Source organism: Staurois parvus, unplaced genomic scaffold (assembly GCF_062004578.1).
Source record: "Staurois parvus isolate SC_StPar_1 unplaced genomic scaffold, SC_StPar_1.0 ptg001401l, whole genome shotgun sequence".
Classification (NCBI taxonomy): domain Eukaryota; kingdom Metazoa; phylum Chordata; class Amphibia; order Anura; family Ranidae; genus Staurois; species Staurois parvus.
Genome location: NW_028319197.1, coordinates 214,256 through 233,405, shown reverse-complemented (window position 1 = coordinate 233,405; position 19,150 = coordinate 214,256).

Sequence of the window (19,150 nt, the reverse complement as noted above, 5' to 3'; positions counted from 1 at the left end):
CAGACTGTCAGCTTTAATTTGAGGGTGAACGGTGTAGGAATTACAACAGTTTGCATATGTGCTTCTCACTTGTTGGGGGGCAGGGGTGTTGTTAGTCAATATCAGGCTCTCTCCAAGGTGGGAAGGGGGGTAGTGTTGGTCGGTGTCAGGCTCTCTCGGGGTCCCCTCTGATTTTTTTGCACAAAACCAAAATACACCACTGCTGATAGGAGGAGAGAGCATAGTGACAGAGGGTGAGCTTATCCCTGTGCTCATCCTGGGTGGGTCCAGGATGACTTGGGCTCAGAGGAAGTGGGCTTAATGATGCTGGCCATCAGACTAAGGACATCTAGTGGCAGAAAAAAGTACTGCGGGAGGGGGAAATAGATTGCATTTTGTTATTATATTTTTTATTCATATTTCTCTTCTTATTTTTGACCAGAGTTCTGCTTTATAATACATGAAATACCCTTCTCTCCCCCACCAAAAAAAAACAAAACCCTAAATAAAGAAAGAAAACATAAAAGTAGAACATTTTTTTACCAATAAAATGTTTCCTAGGCAGGGGAACTAGCAAAAAAGAATCATAGAGGTTTCCTGTATTCGCTTCCGATGACAGAATGGATTGGCGGGGGAGGAACTCCAGGTGGCGGGGCCGTCATTAAAGAGCACCTGTTGCTTTGTGAGAAGTGAAGGCTCCTTTTAAAATCCGACTGCGTATCAAATCTCTCCCCTATTACAGCGCCATAATTTTTCATAAAGCGTCGCACTGAGACACAATTTTTTTTTGTCTCTCTCTTCTCAAATCAAATAACCGACACCTCTAAAACCTTGAACACGAGTTTGTTTTGCCGGACCTCATATTCTCAGTCATCTTTTTTAATGCCGGTGAATTGCGAGGGACGTCGCGGCCGAGGACCCGGGGGCAGTTGATACATTTGTCCTTTCATGTCTGCGCCGGTCATATAATTCTGCCATTTGATTGCTTCCTTACAATTTGATACATGGAGCCATCGAAAGATTGTGGAATCACGAAAGAGAAAAAAAAAAGCGGCACAGCCCAGACATATTTATTTCACAATATTTTCTTCCTTTTCCTGAAGAAGACAGTCCATTCATTTGCTGCCTCTCAAGAAAGCCGGGGTGTGATGTGAAAACTAATAGAAAAACACTTTTATATCACACAATAACCCTTAGACCAAAAACTTTGACACAGACGAAGATCAATATTTCAGTTTAGAGTTCGTTCCTTGTCTTCTCTCCTGTAGACACAGCTGGAAAAAAAAAAAAAGAAAAAAGAAAAAGACGTTTATTAGCGGCTCACGCAACTTTGTTACCAATGACTTTTATCTGAAATATTAAAGGGAACAGCCTCGTTTTACATTTGCGGCTGGGGGGGAGGTAAAAACAGGGAAAAAAGGACTAAAAAAGAAAACAAATGCAGCCATCAAATCTATTATTATTATTATACAGGATGTATTATTATTATTATACAGGATTTATTATTATTATTATTATTATTATTATTATTATTATTATACAGGGTGTATTATTATACAGGATTTATTATTATTATTATTATTATTATTATACAGGGTGTATTATAATACAGGATTTATTATTATTATTATTATTATTATTACTATTATTATCATTATACAGGACTTATTATTATTATTATTATTATACAGTATTTGTTATTATTATCATTATTATTAATATTATTACTATTATTATTATACAGGATTTATTATTATTATTATTATTATTATTATTATTATTATACAGGGTGTATTATTATTCAGGATTTATTATTATTATTATTATTATTATTATTATTATTATTATTATTACTACTATTATTATTATTATACAGGATTTATTATTATTATTATTATTATTATTATTATACAGGATTTATTATTATTATTACTATTATTATTATTATTATTATTACTACTATTATTATTATACAGGATTTATTATTATTATTATTATTATTATTATTATTATACAGGATTTATTATTATTATTATTATTATTACTATTATTATTATACAGGATTTATTATTATTATTATTATTATTATTATACAGGATTTATTATTATTATTTTTATTATTATGATTATTATTATTACTATTAATATTATTATACAGGATTTATTATTATTATTATTATTATTATTATTATTATTATTATTATACAGGATTTATTATTATTATCATACAGGATTTATTATTATTACTATTATTATTATTATTATACAGGATTTATTATTATTATTATTATTATTATTATTATTATTATTATTACTATTATTATAAAGGATTTATTATTATTATTATTATTATTATTATTAATAATAATAATAATAATAATAATATTATTGCTATTATTATTATACAGGATGTATTATTATTATTACTATTATTATTATTATTATTACTACTATTATTATTATTATACAGGATTTATTATTATTATTATTATTATTATTATACAGGATTTATTATTATTATTATTATTACTATTATTATTATACAGGGTTTATTATTATTATTATACAGGATTTATTATTATTATTATTATTATTATTATGATTATTATTATTACTATTATTATTATTATACAGGATTTATTATTATTATTATTATTATTATTATTATTATTATACAGGATTTATTATTATTATCATACAGGATTTATTATTATTATTATTATTATTATTATTATACAGGATTTATTATTATTATTATTATTATTATTATACAGGATTTATTATTATTATTATTATTATTATTATTATTATGATTATTATTATTACTATTATTATTATTATACAGGATTTATTATTATTATTATTATTATTATTATTATTATACAGGATTTATTATTATTATACAGGATTTATTATTATTATGATTATTATTATTATGATTATTATTATTACTATTATTATTATTATACAGGATTTTTTATTATTATTATTATTATTATTACTATTATTATACAGGATTTATGGCGCCAACAGTTTGCTCAGCACTTTACAATATAATGGGAGACAATACAACAATACAGTTCAATACAAGAGGGATAGGAGGGCTTGATCCTTGGAGCTTACAATCTAAGAGGGAGGGGCTTAGCTGAATATATGACATGTTTGGTTTTGGGTTACATAGTTATATAGTTAGTTTGGCTGAAATAAGACAAAAGTCCATCCAGTTCAACCAAAAACAAAAAAAAGTTATAATTTTTTTTCATCACAGAGGACAAGGGGGAGCTCTTTACGTCTGGAGGAAAAGAAATGTAATCTCCAAACACGGAAAGGTTTCTTCACAGTGAGAGCTGTGAGAATGTGGAATAGACTCCCTCAAGAGTTGGTTGTGGCCAGCTCAGTGGATTGCTGTAGGAAAGTCCTGGATTCTTTCTTGGATACACAGAATATAACTGGATATAACATTTATAGGGAAAGTTGATCCAGGGAATATCTGATTGCCTCTCGGGGGATCAGGAAGGAATCTTTTCCCCTGCAGGAGCAAATTGGATCATACTTTGCTGGGGTCTATTGTTCTGGTGGCGGACCGGTTGTTGCTGGGGGTCCATTGTTGCTTGAAGGGATCTACTATTGAGGGAGAGGTCTGTTGTTTATTGTTGCTGGCTGCTGGAGAGTCTATTGATGCTGGCTGCTAAGAGATCTGTTGCAGCTTCTGGGGGTCTATTGTTGCTAGGGTTTTATTTTGTTTTGGGGGGTTTTGGTGACGGATCTTGGAGGGGGTGGAAGAAGTGACTCAGAAGAGGGGAGTTCCTGCAACTATTTTTTGAGAAAAAAAGCCCTATATACAGTATATACTGTATAAGGAGAGCATGGAGGAGATTCCAGGAGACAGGTAGTTACTCTAGGAGAGCTGGACAGGGCCGTAGAAGGTCCTTAACCCATCAGCAGGACCGGTATCTGCTCCTTTGTGCAAGGAGGAACTGGTGTGAATGTCTCTGACCAAACAATCAGAAACAGACTTCATGATGGTGGCCTGAGGGCCCGACGTCCTCTAGTGGGCCCTGTGCTCACTGCCCATCACCATAGAGCTGGACTGGCATTTGCCATTGAACACCAGAATTGACAGGTCCACCACTGGCGCCCTGTGCTTTTCACAGATGAGAGCAGGTTCACCCTGAGCATATGTGACAGACGTGAAAGAGTCTGGAGAAGCCGCGGTGAACGCTCTGTTGCCTGTAACATGGTTCAGCATAACCGTTTTGGTGGTGGGTCAGTGATAGTCTGGGGAGGCATATCTATGGAGGGACACACAGACCTCTACAGGCTAGACAATGGCACCCTGACTGCCATTAGGTATCAAGATGGAATCCTTGGACCCTACACTGGTGCAGTTTGTCCTGGGTTCCTCCTGGTGCAGTGGGTCCTGGGTTCCTCCTGGTGCAGTGGGTCCTGGGTTCCTCCTGGTGCAGTGGGTCCTGAGTTCCTCCTGGTGTAGTGGGTTCTGAGTTCCTCCTGGTGCAGTGGGTCCTGGATTCCTCCTGGTGCAGTGGGTCCTGGATTCCTCCTGGTGCAGTGAGTCCTAGATTCCTCCTGGTGCAGTGGGTCCTGGGATCCTCCTGGTGCAGTGGGTCCTGGGATCCTCCTGGTGCAGTGGGTCCTGGGTTCCTCCCGGTGCAGGGGGTCCTGGGTTCCTCCTGGTGCAGGACAATGCCCGGCTTCATGTGGGGAGAGTATGCCGGTAGTTCCTGGAGGATGAAGGAGTTGATACCATTGATTGGCCCCCACGCTCGCCTGACCTAAATCAAATAGAACACCTCTGGGATATCACCTCAGACTGTCCAGGAGCTCAGTGATGCCCTGGTCCAGATCTGGTAGGAAATCCCCCAGGACACCATCCGTGGTCTCATTAGGACCCTCCCCCGACGTTGTCAGACATGCATACAAGCACATGGGGGCCACACAGACTACTGAGGACCATTCTGAGTTGCTGCAATGACATTTCAGCACAATGGACTAACCTGCTGCATCATTTCTTCACTTTGATTTTCGGGGTGTCTTTGAATTCGGTCCTCTGTAGGTCCATCATTTTCATTTCCATCAAACAAAGGAACATCCTTACGTTCCTCACCCATCACCCCGTCCATGTCAGTATAGAGATCCAGCAGGAGATTGTTCCCCATTGAGATCTGATGGGTTTTCAAAGTGTTTCTTTCATTTTGTTGGCCCGTGTATATACTGTATGTGTGTGTAAAAGTGTGGAAACTTTTTGAGGACCCCTGGTAAATGTTTGCTTTTAGGTATTTACCACCCCTCTAATGCCCCCTCTTGATCTAACATGGCGTTGAGGAGGTTGGTACACCATCCATGGCCACAATGCTGTTCTGTGAGATCGCTGCAACAATGATACCAGGGCTTGCATTCAGCAGGCAGTGCTGCCGTAAAATGAGACCCATTCAAGGTGTCATTTCTGCTTAGGTCAGCATTGGACAGGCGGCTGGCAGGCAATATATCGCCTCTGAGATGTCTGTTTTAACCCCTGAGATGCTGCAGCACCACGTCGCAGCTGCATGCATCGTACTCGGTTGAGCCACTGTGCAGCAGCCTATCAAGGGTTAAAACCGGCATCCTGGAGGTGATATATGGTTCATGGATCCCCAGCCGCCTGCCAAACATGACTTTTATCCAAAATATTAAAGGGAACGTCCGTGTTTTTTCCATGGCTTTGTTTATACCTGTGGCTGTGGGGGAGGTAAAAACAGCAGATTGATCCACATCTTTAGTTGCCCCCTCTTAACCTAACATGATGGTGGGAGGGGTAGTAGGGATGTCTACTACAGTGATTTCCAATGGTTGAAACCCCACGGTTGAACTGTGCTTTTACCGCACCCCAGCTGCTATGTATACCTGGCATGTATACCCCTAACTTCTGCCTCTGCAGCTAACGGGGGGTTAGCTGCAGAGGCAGAAGTCAGGGGTATACATGCCAGGGCACCGATACTTTACGACTGCGGTAAAAATAATATCTCCTGTCACTTTCAGCAGGTACTACCGCTTGCATGCTGCGACCCATTCAAGTGAATGGGCCCCTCAGCAACCACCCTGTGCGCAATGCAGGTAGTTGTGACCTGCTAGTGCAGCAATCGAGGGGTTAAAATGAGCATAAAACACAGAAGTGAGTGCTATAAATAAGCAGCTGTGACCAGGGGCGGACTGACAACTCATGGGGCCCCCGGGCAATAGGGGATCATGGGGCCCCTGTGTCCTCGCCCACACTCAAAAAAGCCTATGAAAGGTACCAGGGGCATCTCATGGGGCCCTCTACTGACCCCGGGCCCTCGGGCAGTGCCCAATGCTCGAATGGTCAGTGCGCCCCTGGGTGTGATGGCCACATGACTAGGTGTCAAGGCTCTGTCCACAGAAGTGGTACTCGGAGACCTGGCATTCCTGCCAGTACCTTGCATGGCCGCAGGAATGGCTGTGACACCAAAAAAGGTACCAAACAACCTTCCAAAATCAATATATCAAATTTAGGTGCAGCGCTAATATAAAGGTATTAATACCGTGCAAAGAAATCGATGATAAAAAATGAATATCCAGCAATATGAATCAATGTTGATCCATTGATATATATATAGAGAGAAAATAGTGACCAACATATTAGTGTTAATAAATATATAAAGTGACAAAATATTCAGTAAGGTGAGTATTGGTGCATAAAGTGCAAATAGTCCACATATATTAGTAGACGTGAAATCCCAATACAGGATCTCGGGTTAGAAGTGATCCCCTTTAAATCTTCTGGTGATAAATCAAATAATAGAATTGCGCACTCACCAGATGCGCAATAACATCACGCATTTGAGAACACAAACTCTCAGAAGGTCAGCTGGATCCTTTTATAGGGCGTCTACAACCTGGTATGGATTCCTCCCTGGGCTAGCAGCAACTTCCTTCTCCTCATCAAGTGACTCGCCCGCTCAGGCTGTTGCACTCCCCCGGGGTGCCACACAGGCAACTGCCGCCGCCAGCACAACACACGTCACGCTCTGCGTTGGAGATCTTTATCGAGGGGTTAAAGCAGGCAGGTAGGAGGTGATACAAGGCATCTGAAAAATGATGTGAACATGGATCGCTCTTCAGAGACCAAATTTCGCCAGAGGAAAAAAATAAAATATTACGGCACAACCCAACGCATGTTAAAACGCACAGCAACACATCGTGCCATTACCAGGGGCGGACTGACAACTCATGGGGCCCCCGGGCAATAGGGGATCATGGGGCCCCTGTGTCTTTGCCGAAACTCAAAAAAAGCCTATGAAAAAGGTACCAGGGGCATCTCATGGGGCCCCCTACTGACCCCGGGCCCTCGAGCAGTGCCTGAGTTTCCACATGGTCAGTCCCCCCCTGCCTCCTACTGACACCAATGATTAGGCACTCTTCGTCCCAATGATACCAATTATGGGGCACAATTCCTCCCCCTTATACCAAATGTGGCCATGTTTACTACCACTGATTCCACTCCCCCTGGCTACAGTCCGGCCCCCCTAAAGTCTGAAGGACAATAAAGTGGCCCTTTGTTTAGAAAGTTTGGAGACCCCTGGTTCAACCCTAAATTGATGAGCTGTGGAACCTTTTAAAATCTTACTCCTGGACAATTTTGGGTACTACAGTTTTCACAGGAGCGCAGATTTTTTAAGCTTTGACATATTTGGTATCTAGTTACTCGATGCAACCCTAAATTAGGAATTACATCGTGTTCATGTGCAGTAAGATTCATTTTTGTGTATGCTTTACATGAAAACATGCCTATGATAAACAGTAGCGCAAATGCCACCCACCTTTTTTTTTTTTTTTTTAACTAATTTTCTAGCAAAAAATATACCAAGTACAGGGCCCAGGTCAGCAGGGGGGCCCAGGCAACTGGGTGAATCAGATGTAGGCAGGGAGGTAGTTCGGCATGGTGGACGGGGGCAATTACTGGGGCCCCCGGGCAATAGGGGATCATGGGGCCCCTGTGTCCTTGCCCAAACTCAAAAAAGCCTATGAAAAAGATACCAGGGGCATCTCATGGGGCCCCCTACTGACTACGTCCCTTGGGCAGTGCCTGAGTTTCCAAATGGTCAGTCCGCCCCTGGTCATTACCACACATGCATTGCCATTGCAAATGGAAGCGCATGAAAAATGCGCAGAAATTTGTGAATCCAGCCGATCCGCCTGCAGCATTTTGTGAATGGGGGGGGGGGGGGTTTCTCCGCCGCATTGCATTGTGTGTAATAGCTAGACGTCATCCAGAAGCAGAATGGGGTTTCCAGTTCTGCTGCAGGTCCAAGCAAAAATTTCATTTCCCAACCAAAAATGATGAGCGGAGTGGAGGAAGCAGCGTGTCATCTCCAGGAGTGGACTGTCAACTCATGGGGCCCCCGGGCAAAAGGAGATCATAGGGCCCCTGTGTCCTTGCCCAAACTCAAAAAACCACACCCAAAAAAGCCTATGAAAGGTACCAGGGGCATCTCATGGGGCCCCCTACTGACCCTGGGCCCGAGGGCAGTGCCGAGTGCCCGAATGGTTAGTCCGTCTCTGGTCATCTCACTTATTTACTAGCGATTTCTGCGGCTTTTTCTGGCTCTCTTGTTTTTAAATGGCCCCCCCCATAGACCGCCGTTCAGCCATAGTAACAAATTCCATAATTCAAAGACAAACATAAGCCGGCGTAAGGAGAAGGCAGAGCGCAATCCTGAGCTTTGATGAACATCTGGGCTGCGCTGCGGCTTCGCAGGTTTACACAACCCAATCCCGCAGCGGCCAAGTCAGCCTTTCATCCTTCTGCCGTGGAGGAGACAATGAGCGCATATTATAATCGGCTCATCATTGGCGTTGTGTAAGTAGCCTATCGAGTGCAGGAAGCGCACCTGTGGGCCGCCTTCTCCGAAAGACGAGACCGTCCGCGGATCCGCAGACCACCTTCTATTGGGTTCAGGCCGTGCTGGCGCAGCAATCCGCATCCCAAGCAGGCTAATAAAATCATCGTTTGGCTTCGGATACGCCTTCTATGTAAAATAATGAATATTTAAAGCGTTATTAAACCCAAACACAAACATTTATTATGTGGCAGCTTACCAATTCTTACATGTGGAGGCTGCATTAGTTTTCTTTTTTTCTGTTTTCATCCGGTGATCCAACCAGCAAGTGTGTTGTTTTTCAAAAGTGCAAGCTCTCCAGCAGAATGTATCCTTTTACGGGGGTGAGATAAACCAATTACCACTGACGGGGGTGATTAAAATGATCAGCTTTTATTTATTTGAATAAAACCTTTATCCCAAAAGGAAAAAAAAAACCTGTTTGCTGTAACTGCTTAGAAAGTGTGGGCTGAAGGTTTTTTTTCTAACTTGTTAGTGTATTTAAATCTGCTAGTCCATCTAACAGTATCCCCCCCCCCCTTTCCAGACTGACAATGCTACTGTCTGATGTGCCCCCTGTGCTCCTTCATCCAGGAGCTGTGCCTCACTGAAGGCTGGAGTTTGTCTTCAATTTGTTAGCGTATTTAAATCTGATAGTCCATCTAACACTCCCCCCCCCCAGACTGACAATGTCGCTGTCTACTGTGCCCCCTGTGTTCCTTCAACCAGGAGCTGTGCCTCACAAAGGCCAGAGTTTGCCTTCTATTTGTTAGCGTATTTAAATCTGATAGTACATCTAACACTCCCCCCCCCAGACTGACAATGTTGCTGTCTACTGTGCCCCCTGTGTTCCTTCATCCAGGAGCTGTGCCTCACTGAAGGCTGGAGTTTGTCTTCTATTTGTTAGTGTATTTAAGTCTGCTAGTCAATCTAACACCCCCCCTCCCCCCCAGACTGGCACTGCTGCTCTCTACTGTGCCCCCTATGCCCCTTCATCCAGGAGCTGTCTCACTGAAGGCTGGAGTTTGTCTTCAATTTGTTAGTGTATTTAAATCTGATAGTACATCTAACCCCCCCCCCCCGACTGGCACTGCGACTCTCTACTGTGCCCCCTGTGCTCCTTCATCCAGGAGCTGTGTCTCACTGAAGGCTGGAGTTTGCCTTCAATTTGTTAGCGTATTTAAATCTGATAGTCCATCTAACACCCCCCCCCCCAGACTGACAATGGTGTTCTCTACTGTGCCCCCTGTGCTCCTTCATCCAGGAGCTGTGTCTCACTGACGGCTGGAGTTTGTCTTCAATTTGTTAGCATATTTAAAACCTGATAGTCCATCTAACACTCCCCCCCTAGACTGACAATGTTGCTGTCCAAAGCTGCCCCCTGTGCTCCTTCATCCAGAGTGGGGGTGCTCTAAGGCTAGGTTCACACCTATGCAGTTTGCATTTGATCCGTTTCTGCGTTGTGTTTTGCATTTGAGGGGGAGAGGAGGGGCACATGTTGTCATGATCTCCAGCTCTTCCAATCAGAGAATGCCTTGCATTCATTAAAAAAATAAATAAAAAAAAATACAATGTGTTCTCTGAAGGGACTGAACCCCATAATCAGTGTGCAGAAAGAAGGATCACTGTATGTAGTGCTGACTACTCCAGTTATGTACAGCTTCCCCAGTGGCCCCTCCCCATAACAGATCATTTCATCAAGCCAAGCTGGCCCAATGTAAATCTGGAAAAAATATCATTCCTGGCATTAAAGTGTGGGCTGGAGGGTTTTTTTCTAACTTGTTAGTGTATTTAGATCTCCTAGTCCATCTAACAGTATCCCCCCCCCTCTCCAGACTGACAATGCTGCTGTCTGATGTGCCCCCTGTGCTCCTTCATCCAGGAGCTGGGCCTCACTGAAGGCTGGAGTTTGCCTTCTATTTGTTAGTGTATTTAAATCTGATAGTCCATCTAACACTCCCCCTCCAGGCTGACAATGCTGCTGTCCCAAGCTGCCCCCTGTGCTCCTTCATCCAGATTGGGGGCACTCTAAGGCTATGTTCACACCTATGCAGTTTGCGTTTGATCCTGTCACAATATTTTATTAATCCCTTGTGCCCTGAGGAAGTACATCCTCAATTAGTGTTCTACTCCTGTGTGCCAAATGCTCCTACCTGTAATAATGCACCCCCTCCACCCGCATCCTGCCAAAAGTTCCACAAATTCAATTAATGCATTCTCCCCACTGTCATCTTGTTGTACAGCTACAAATTCAATTACTGTATTTCCTTTCCTGTCCATCCTGTCTTGTGCCCAAATGTAGTACATCCCTAATTAATGCCTTACTTTTTGTGCCAGAGGAAGTGCTTCCCATCTCCAATGCAATTACTGTCCTTCCTGCCAAATGTTCCCTAATTCAATCAAGGCATCCCCTCCATTGTCATCCAAATGTCCCCAAACTCAATCAAGGCATCCCCTCAGTTGTCATCCAAATGTCCCCAAATTCAATCAAGGCATTCCCTCCATTGTCATCCAAATGTCCCCAAAACTCAATCAAGGCATTCCCTCCATTGTCATCCTGCTAATGACCTTCCTCCACCTCTTGTCCTGCCCCGGTTTAAGAGGTCTGTGCTGGGCTCTTCACTCTGCTGTGCAGCCACTGAGGGATCCCAGCTTTGGCGGGACACTAGTGGCCAGACTCTGCCTAAGCCCCATTTGAGTAAGGGGGACCCCAGCAGCTACATCAGCCCTGCCTGAGACGCTGCCAGCTCTGCCTGAGACTACCACATCAGCTCTGCCTGAGACTACCACATCAGCTCTGTGTGAGTGTATGCTTCCCCGTGTTATCTGAACTGTTTATGAACTGCCTCCTACCTCCCTGTTGGATTACAAACTGCTGTAGAGACTTTGCCTTTGCCCATCGGGGCTGAATTACAAGTATTTTGGGCTCTCTCTCTCTACACTGCTCCCCATTGAGTGACTGTTGTCTGTTTTAATAAAGCTTTAAGTGTTTGCCGTCTGCCTTGTGTGTTCTGTCCTGCCTGCCCTCCGTCACAGATCCGTTTCTGCGTTGCGTTTTGCATTTGAGGGGGAGAGGAGGGGTACATTTTTTTATGATCACCACCTCTTCCAATCAGAGAATGCCTTGCATTCATTAAAAAAAAAAAAATACAAGGTGTTCTCTGAAGGGACTGAACCCCATAATCAGTGTGCAGAAGGAAGGATCACTGTATGTAGTGCTGACTACTCCAGTTATGTACCGCTTCCCCAGTGGCCCCTCCCAATAACAGATCATTTCATCAAGCCAAGCTGGCCCAATGTAAATCTGGAAAAATATCATTCCTGGCATTAAAGTAAACCATTCGCTACTTCTTATTGGTTAAATCTGCATTGTAAATGCATCCAAGAGTTTTACCGGCTACAGGCCTGTGACAGGTCAGCTTTACAGATAATTATTCTTTCCACATGAGTGCTCTTTGTTAAGCCCGTGTTATACAAGAGAACACATATTTCCCTATAAATAAAACATCAGTGTGTATTTTTGAGTCCGGCATGAAATGTGCTTACCTAGTAGAAACTGGTCATCTAAATCACATTATTTCACGCGTTTAGGCAGAGAAGAGTGGCAATATTTAGTTGGCGTCCCCGGGGGACAGTTCCCATGTTAATACCGCTCGTGCTGCGAGATCTGAGTTGAACCCTCAGGGCGCTGTGTAAAGAGATCTGGCCCTGGGCTTTGCCCTCTAGCAGTGACATTCTCTGTGGAAATTGGCACCATACACGTTTCCTAAATGATACATCTCTCAGCTTGTCACTTATTTTCACCGAGAGGCAGAAGGGACTTAAAGTACAAGGAAAGCCTCCTGCGTAAAACTTTCTGAGCACAAACCGCCACCCAGGGAAGCGAGATCGCAACCTTTATTTATTTTTAAAAAGCGTATTTGCTCACTTTTTAATCTTTATTTGTTTTTTTTCTCATTGATATCACATCTGGTTAGAATGCAATCAGGGCACTGCGATTCTCCCTCTGGGATCCTATGCCAGTCAAACCAGTGGTGGGCAAAAAAGACTTGCAATGCATATATATAAATATAAAGTTTTTCCTTGTATACTTTTTTATTTTGTGAGGGTTTAGATCAGCCTTTCTAACTAAGGTTCCTCTATTTGTTTTCAATCTCTTTCAAAAGTTTTTTAGGTGTTCCTCTAGAGCAGACTTTCTCATCCAGGGTTCCTCTACAGTGGACTTTATCAACAAGGTTTCCTCTAGAGCAGCCTCTCTCAACTAGGGTTCCTCTAGAGCAGACTTTCTCAACTAGGGTTCCTCTAGAACAGACTTTCTCAACAAGGGTTCCTCTAGAGAAGCCCTTTTCAACTAGGGATCCTCTACAGCAGACTTTCTAAATGAGGGTTCCTCTAGAGCAGACTTTCTAAATGAGGGTTACTCTAGAGCAGCCTTTCTCAACTAGGGTTCCTCTAGAGCAGCCTTTCTTAACAAAGGTTCATCTAGAGCAGCCTTTCTCAACTAGGGTTCCTCTAGAGAAGCCTTTATCAACTAGGGCTCCTCTAGATCAGACTTTCTTAACAAGGGTTCCTCTAGAGCAGCCTTTCTCAACTATGGTTCCTCTAGAACAGACTTTATTAACAAAGGTTCCTCTAGAGCAGCCTTTCTCAACTGGGGTTCTTCTAGAGCAGACTTTGTCAACAAGGGTTCCTCTAGAGCAGCCTTTCTCAACTAGGGTTCCTCTAGATTAACCTTTCTTAACAAGGGTTCCTCTAGAGCAGCCTTTCTGAACTAGGATTCCTCTAGAACAGACTTTCTCAACAAGTGTTCCTCTAGAGAAGCCTTTCTCAACAAGAGTTCCTCTAGAGCAGGCTTTCTCAACTAGGGTCCCTCTACAGCAGACTTTCTAAATGAGGTTCCTCTACAGCAGACTTTCTCAACTAAGGTTTCTCTAGAGCAGACTTTCGTAACAGGGGTTTCTCTAGAGAAGACTTTCTCAACTAGGGTTCCTCTAGAGCCTGCTTTCTCAACAAGGGTTCCTCTAAAGCGGGGACCAGCAACCAGTAGATCATAATCTACCAGTAGATCTTGGCCAGGTGACTGGTAGATCTCGGTCTGGACTGGCTGAGCATCAAATCGAGTGAAATGCAGAGGGACTACTTGTAAAGTTGGATCTGTAGTAGGGAGCGAGAGCCGCATAAGTTGAAGTCTCCTCTGTAGTGCCGGCTCCTACTCCCTGTCATGGTTGGTGGGTGTAGCACCTGCAAAGCATGACCCATTCAAGTGAATGAGGCTGCTCTGCAACCTTACGCAGTACAGCAAACAAGGGGTTAAACAGGCAGCGGTGTGTTGCTTTCTCATCACCTCTTTTGAACTCTTGGACCCTGCGAAAGCATGCAGTTGCAGGGCACTTGCAGAGTGGCCCATTTACTTGAATGGGTCTCGGTTGACAGGCGGTAGTACCCACCAAAAGCTAATGGGGGTGTAATTCCTGCTGAGGCATGAGTACACCTTTGGATGCTGCCTCAGCAACTAAAGGGAGTAGGGATTGGGCGGCAGTAAAACTGTGATTCAACTGCAGGGTTTTACCACCCCCGAACTTTACATGTGAACAAGCCCTTCGGGTGCCGCTGCCGATTACAACTAAGGGCTCATTCACAGGTGCAGTAGGCACTGCTGCTCTTCTGCAAAGTGATCCCAGATGGTGAGGATGGGATGCGATGGTGACATGGTAGTATGGCAAGTAAAGGTTTAAATCAGGTGTGAGGAGGCACCACTGTGCCCGGTGATCTTTGACTTCTCCCATGTTGTTCAGGTAGATCTCCACCTCTTTAAGGTTGCCTACCCCTGCTCTAGAGCATACTTTCTCAACAAGGGTTCCTCTATAGTAGACTTTCTCAACTAGGGTTCCTTTGGAGCAGACCTTCTCAAAGAGGGTTCCTTTAGAGCAGGGATGTCAAACTGGCGGCTCTCCAGCTGTTGCAAAACTACAAGTCCCATCATACCTCTGCCTATGGGATTCATGTTTGTAACTGTCAATCTTGCAATGCCTTATGGGACTTGTAGTTTGGCAACAGCTGGAGGGCCGCCAGTTTGACACCTGTGCTCTAGAGCTTGCTTTCTCAAGGTGGGTTCTTCTAGAGCAGACTTTCTCAACAAGGATTCCTCTAGAGCAGGGGTAGGCAACCTGCGGCTCTCTAGCTGTTGTGGAACTACATTTCCCATGAGGCATTGCAAAGATTACAAAACTGACAGTTACAGCTATGACTTGCAGAGGCATGATGGAACTTATAGTCCTGCAGCTCTCAGGTTGCCTACCCCTGCTCTAGAGCATACTTTCTAAACAAGGGTTCCTCTAGATCTGACATTCTCATCAAGAGTTCCTCTAGAGCAGACTTTCTCAACAAGAGTTCCTGTGGAGCAACCTTTCTCAACAAGATTTCCTTTACAGCAGACTTTCTCTATGAGAGTTCCTCTAGAGCAGACTTACTCAACAAGGAATCCTCTACAACAGACTTTCTCAACTAGGCTTCCTCTAGAACAGACTTTCTTAAATAGGAATCCTCTAGAGCAGATTTACTTGAATGGGCCTTCCTCCACTCCGAAAATGTGCTAAAGAAGCTCATGTACCAAATTTTGGCACTGTACTGAAAGAGATCTGTACTGGGGAGAGATCTGTACTGGAGAAGATCTGTACTGGGGGGGAGATCTGTACTGGGGAAGAGCTGTACTGGGGGAGATCTGTACTGGGGGAGAGCTGTACTGGGGGAGATCTGTACTGAGGGGGGACATCTGTACTGGGGGGGGGGAGATCTGTATTGGGGGAGAGCTGTTCTGGTGTTTTTAGAGTGGCGCCATTTACTCGAATGGGCCTTCCTCCACTCCAAAAATGTGCTAAAGAAGCTCATGTACCAAATTTTGGCACTGTACTGAGAGAGATCTGTACTAGGAAGAAGATCTGTACTGGGGAGAGCTGTACTTGGGGGGAGATCTGTACTGGGGGGGGGAGATCTGTACTGGGGGAGAGCTGTACTGGAGGGGAGATCTGTACTGGGGGAGATCTATACTACTGGGGGGGAGATCTGTACTGGGGGAGAGCTGTACTGAGGGGGGAGATCTGTACTGGGGGAGAGCTGTTCTGGAGGAGATCTGTACCAGGGGGGGAGATCTGTACTGGGGGAGAGCTGTTCTGGGGGAGATCTGTACTGGGGTGGGGAGATCTGTACTGGGGGGAGATCTGTACTGGGGGAGAGCTGTTCTGGGGGAGAGCTGTTCTGGGGGAGATCTGTACTGGGGGAGAGCTGTTCTGGGAGATATCTGTACTGGGGGGGACATCTGTACTGGGGGGGGGGATCTGTACGGGGGGGAGGTCTGTACTTTGTGACAGATGTTTTTGCGGATGTTGTTGCGCAGAAAATGCACAGCAAAACATGTAACTGCTTCCTGTGTTCGGAGTACATTTAAGAAATAATGGCACCACAAGTGCATTGCGTGTTTTAGTGGTTTTTTTTGCGCATTTGCAGAAACGCTGGCAGAAACACGTGTTTCTGATACGCCCACATGTGAACGGGACATGGAAGACAGAAGATGTTCTTCTTTCATTAACCAGGAGAAATAAATAATGGAAGAAAAAAACAGGCAGTAGAACATCAGACAGAATTCCACTGCCTGAGAAATATGCTTCTCTTCCAGATCGGGACGCATCCAGGGGAAGGTCACAGCATCCCTCCAACAAATGATATGCTAAATCAAGGCGCACTATGGAAAAATGAAGGATCAGATCAGCGGAATGGCATTCTTTCCCCGCTAAGTACTACTGGGAGCCATCGAGGAACAACAAATGGCAGTCTGGCTTATAGAATAACCATATATTTTCCTTATGAATAACAAAGCGGTTCCCTTTGGTGGCAAGAGGTTAAACGCCAGAGAGAAAGAGAGCGCATTATTCAAACTGCTACGGGCGTCTCTTGAACAAAAACTCCAAAGGAATCTGCTTAACATCACACGGGCACAGCCAAATTGTAGGTTATACCAATATTTGTGAGTAGGGGGGGGGTTGAAGGTTGAAAATGCAAGTTCCGCCTACCCGGCTGCCTCCCATGTAGAAAAAACTATGGGGTCCAATCTTAATAAAAAAAAAAAAAAATCATGGCTATTCGTTCAGTAAATCTAGTTGTACATTCGTTTTGTGAGAATTGGGCAAAAAAACAAATGTTCTTTAGCCTATTTTACTTATGAACATGTTATTTATTTATTTTTATTTATGAATTTATTTTTTTATTTTTATTTAATTTTTTTTTTTTTCAAGCTTTGATTTGTTTTAATAATTAACATCTACAAAACATGAATATAAAACAAGACAACAGGAAACAAGAACAGTGAAAATGTTAACATACCCAGTACAAAGAATATCTTATTTAAACTCTTGGCAGTTGACGAATATTAACATAATCCAAAGTGTGTGTGTGTGTGGGGGGGGGGGGATACAGAAACAAACTAGCCATCCCAAATTTTTCCTGGTACAGCATGGAGGCTGCAATATTGTCAGGGAATGAGAGGATCGCTGCAGCGCATGAATCTGCGCATGCGTAGGATCCCGACAAGGCATACGGGCAGGCACTAGGGCCCAGGCGCACCTGTCACCAATGATGGCGCAAGCAGGCACTAGGACCCAGGTGCACCTGTCAGCGCCGGGCGGGCTATTTAAACGGGCCACAGCAAGATCCAAATTGCCGTATGGTCTTATTCCTCTGCCTGTGTTTCCTGATCCTGAGTTGTTTCCTGTTGCTGAACCCAGCCTGCTCCTGACTATCGTGACCTTCTCCTGCCCTGACCCCTGGCTTGTCTCTGGATATTCTTCTGCCTGCTCCTGATCATTCTGACCTCCTGTTGCTGAACCTGGCCTGTGACCCGACTATCCCTCTACCTGCTGCTCTGGTCTGCTCTGCCTTCTCGGATATCGCCCCCGGCCCACCTGACTCCGCTACCTGCCGCACGGATCCATCCGCATCCTGTTCTGGTCTGCTCTGCCTCTTCACGTCAGGCTCACTACTAAAGTACATGACACTAGCGGTCTCCTCTACCGCAGCTGGGCATACCTGGGGGCCGCGACCTGGTCTCAGCCTGCTCCAAGTCCATCCCCACCATCAGGGGCTCTGGTGAACAAGCAGACTGGGGCTTAGACCCCGCACCCTGGGGAAACCCCAAACTGTGGACCTATAGAGCTACTGCTAGAGTTGTGACAAATATATTCTCTAAGCTGAAGGTGACACTTTGCCATTTCTTCAGGCTGGCAGAAGCCCATCGACGACTGACTCTTGCTATGGGCTCCAGACAACCATTTTGGAGAGGACAGGAAGCCCTGCTTACAAGTACTCCCTCCTGATTGTTTTTTTTGTTGATACCTATAGTAGGCAGGGAGACGGATTGTATGCTATGCAAGGGCCCAAAGTGGCTTCTTCAGTCTGAGTAGCCAGGCAATGCCTACGCAGCCCCCAACCATGGCTCAGACCCAGAAGTATCTGAAAACCAGCAGCCTGATGGGACCTTAAGACAGCCCACTTAAGGCAATAGGTACTTAAGGGCTATTTGCTGCAGTTTTGCGTAGGAAACGGAACCGGACCCCAACTGCACTAGGGTATTTCCGTTATACTCCCACTTCCCTGTCCAAACACAGATCCACGGACACCACCACGGACCATACAAAACTAGACAAGACCAGTCTTGAAATAAACCAGGATATAGACTGCATTATTTTAACACAGACACAAGATATAAAACATTCAAGGGAACAACCCACCTCCCTACATATGGACACAGGGTGGGGCAAACCAAATCTAGCAACCAGAAACACCTCAGTAGACACCCCCCCACCAAGCCAATACACAAACACATACATCCCATAATAGTTTGCTCCCAAGCAAGACACACAATAGAACAATGGGATGCACTACATGGCAGTAAACACTGAACAATCCCCACACCCCACCTATACATGTCTACACAATATCAGGACTTTTCACCCTGTACCCCTAACAGGCACAGGGTGACTTACACATAAGAGGGATATGGGGAGCTGAGACAGGGGTCTCCCCAACTCTCTAAAGTGAGCTGTGTTCCATGGGCCCCCCATCCAAAGTGACTCCCGTCACAGGGTTGATGGAGGTAAAGTTTTTGTTAAAGTAGGAAGTAATCTCACCATTTAGACTTTCCCACATATACAAGTGCACCATACTTCATGCCCATATGGATCTTCAAAGTTCTTCAAATCTATTTTTTTTGTACATGTGTGGCGGGG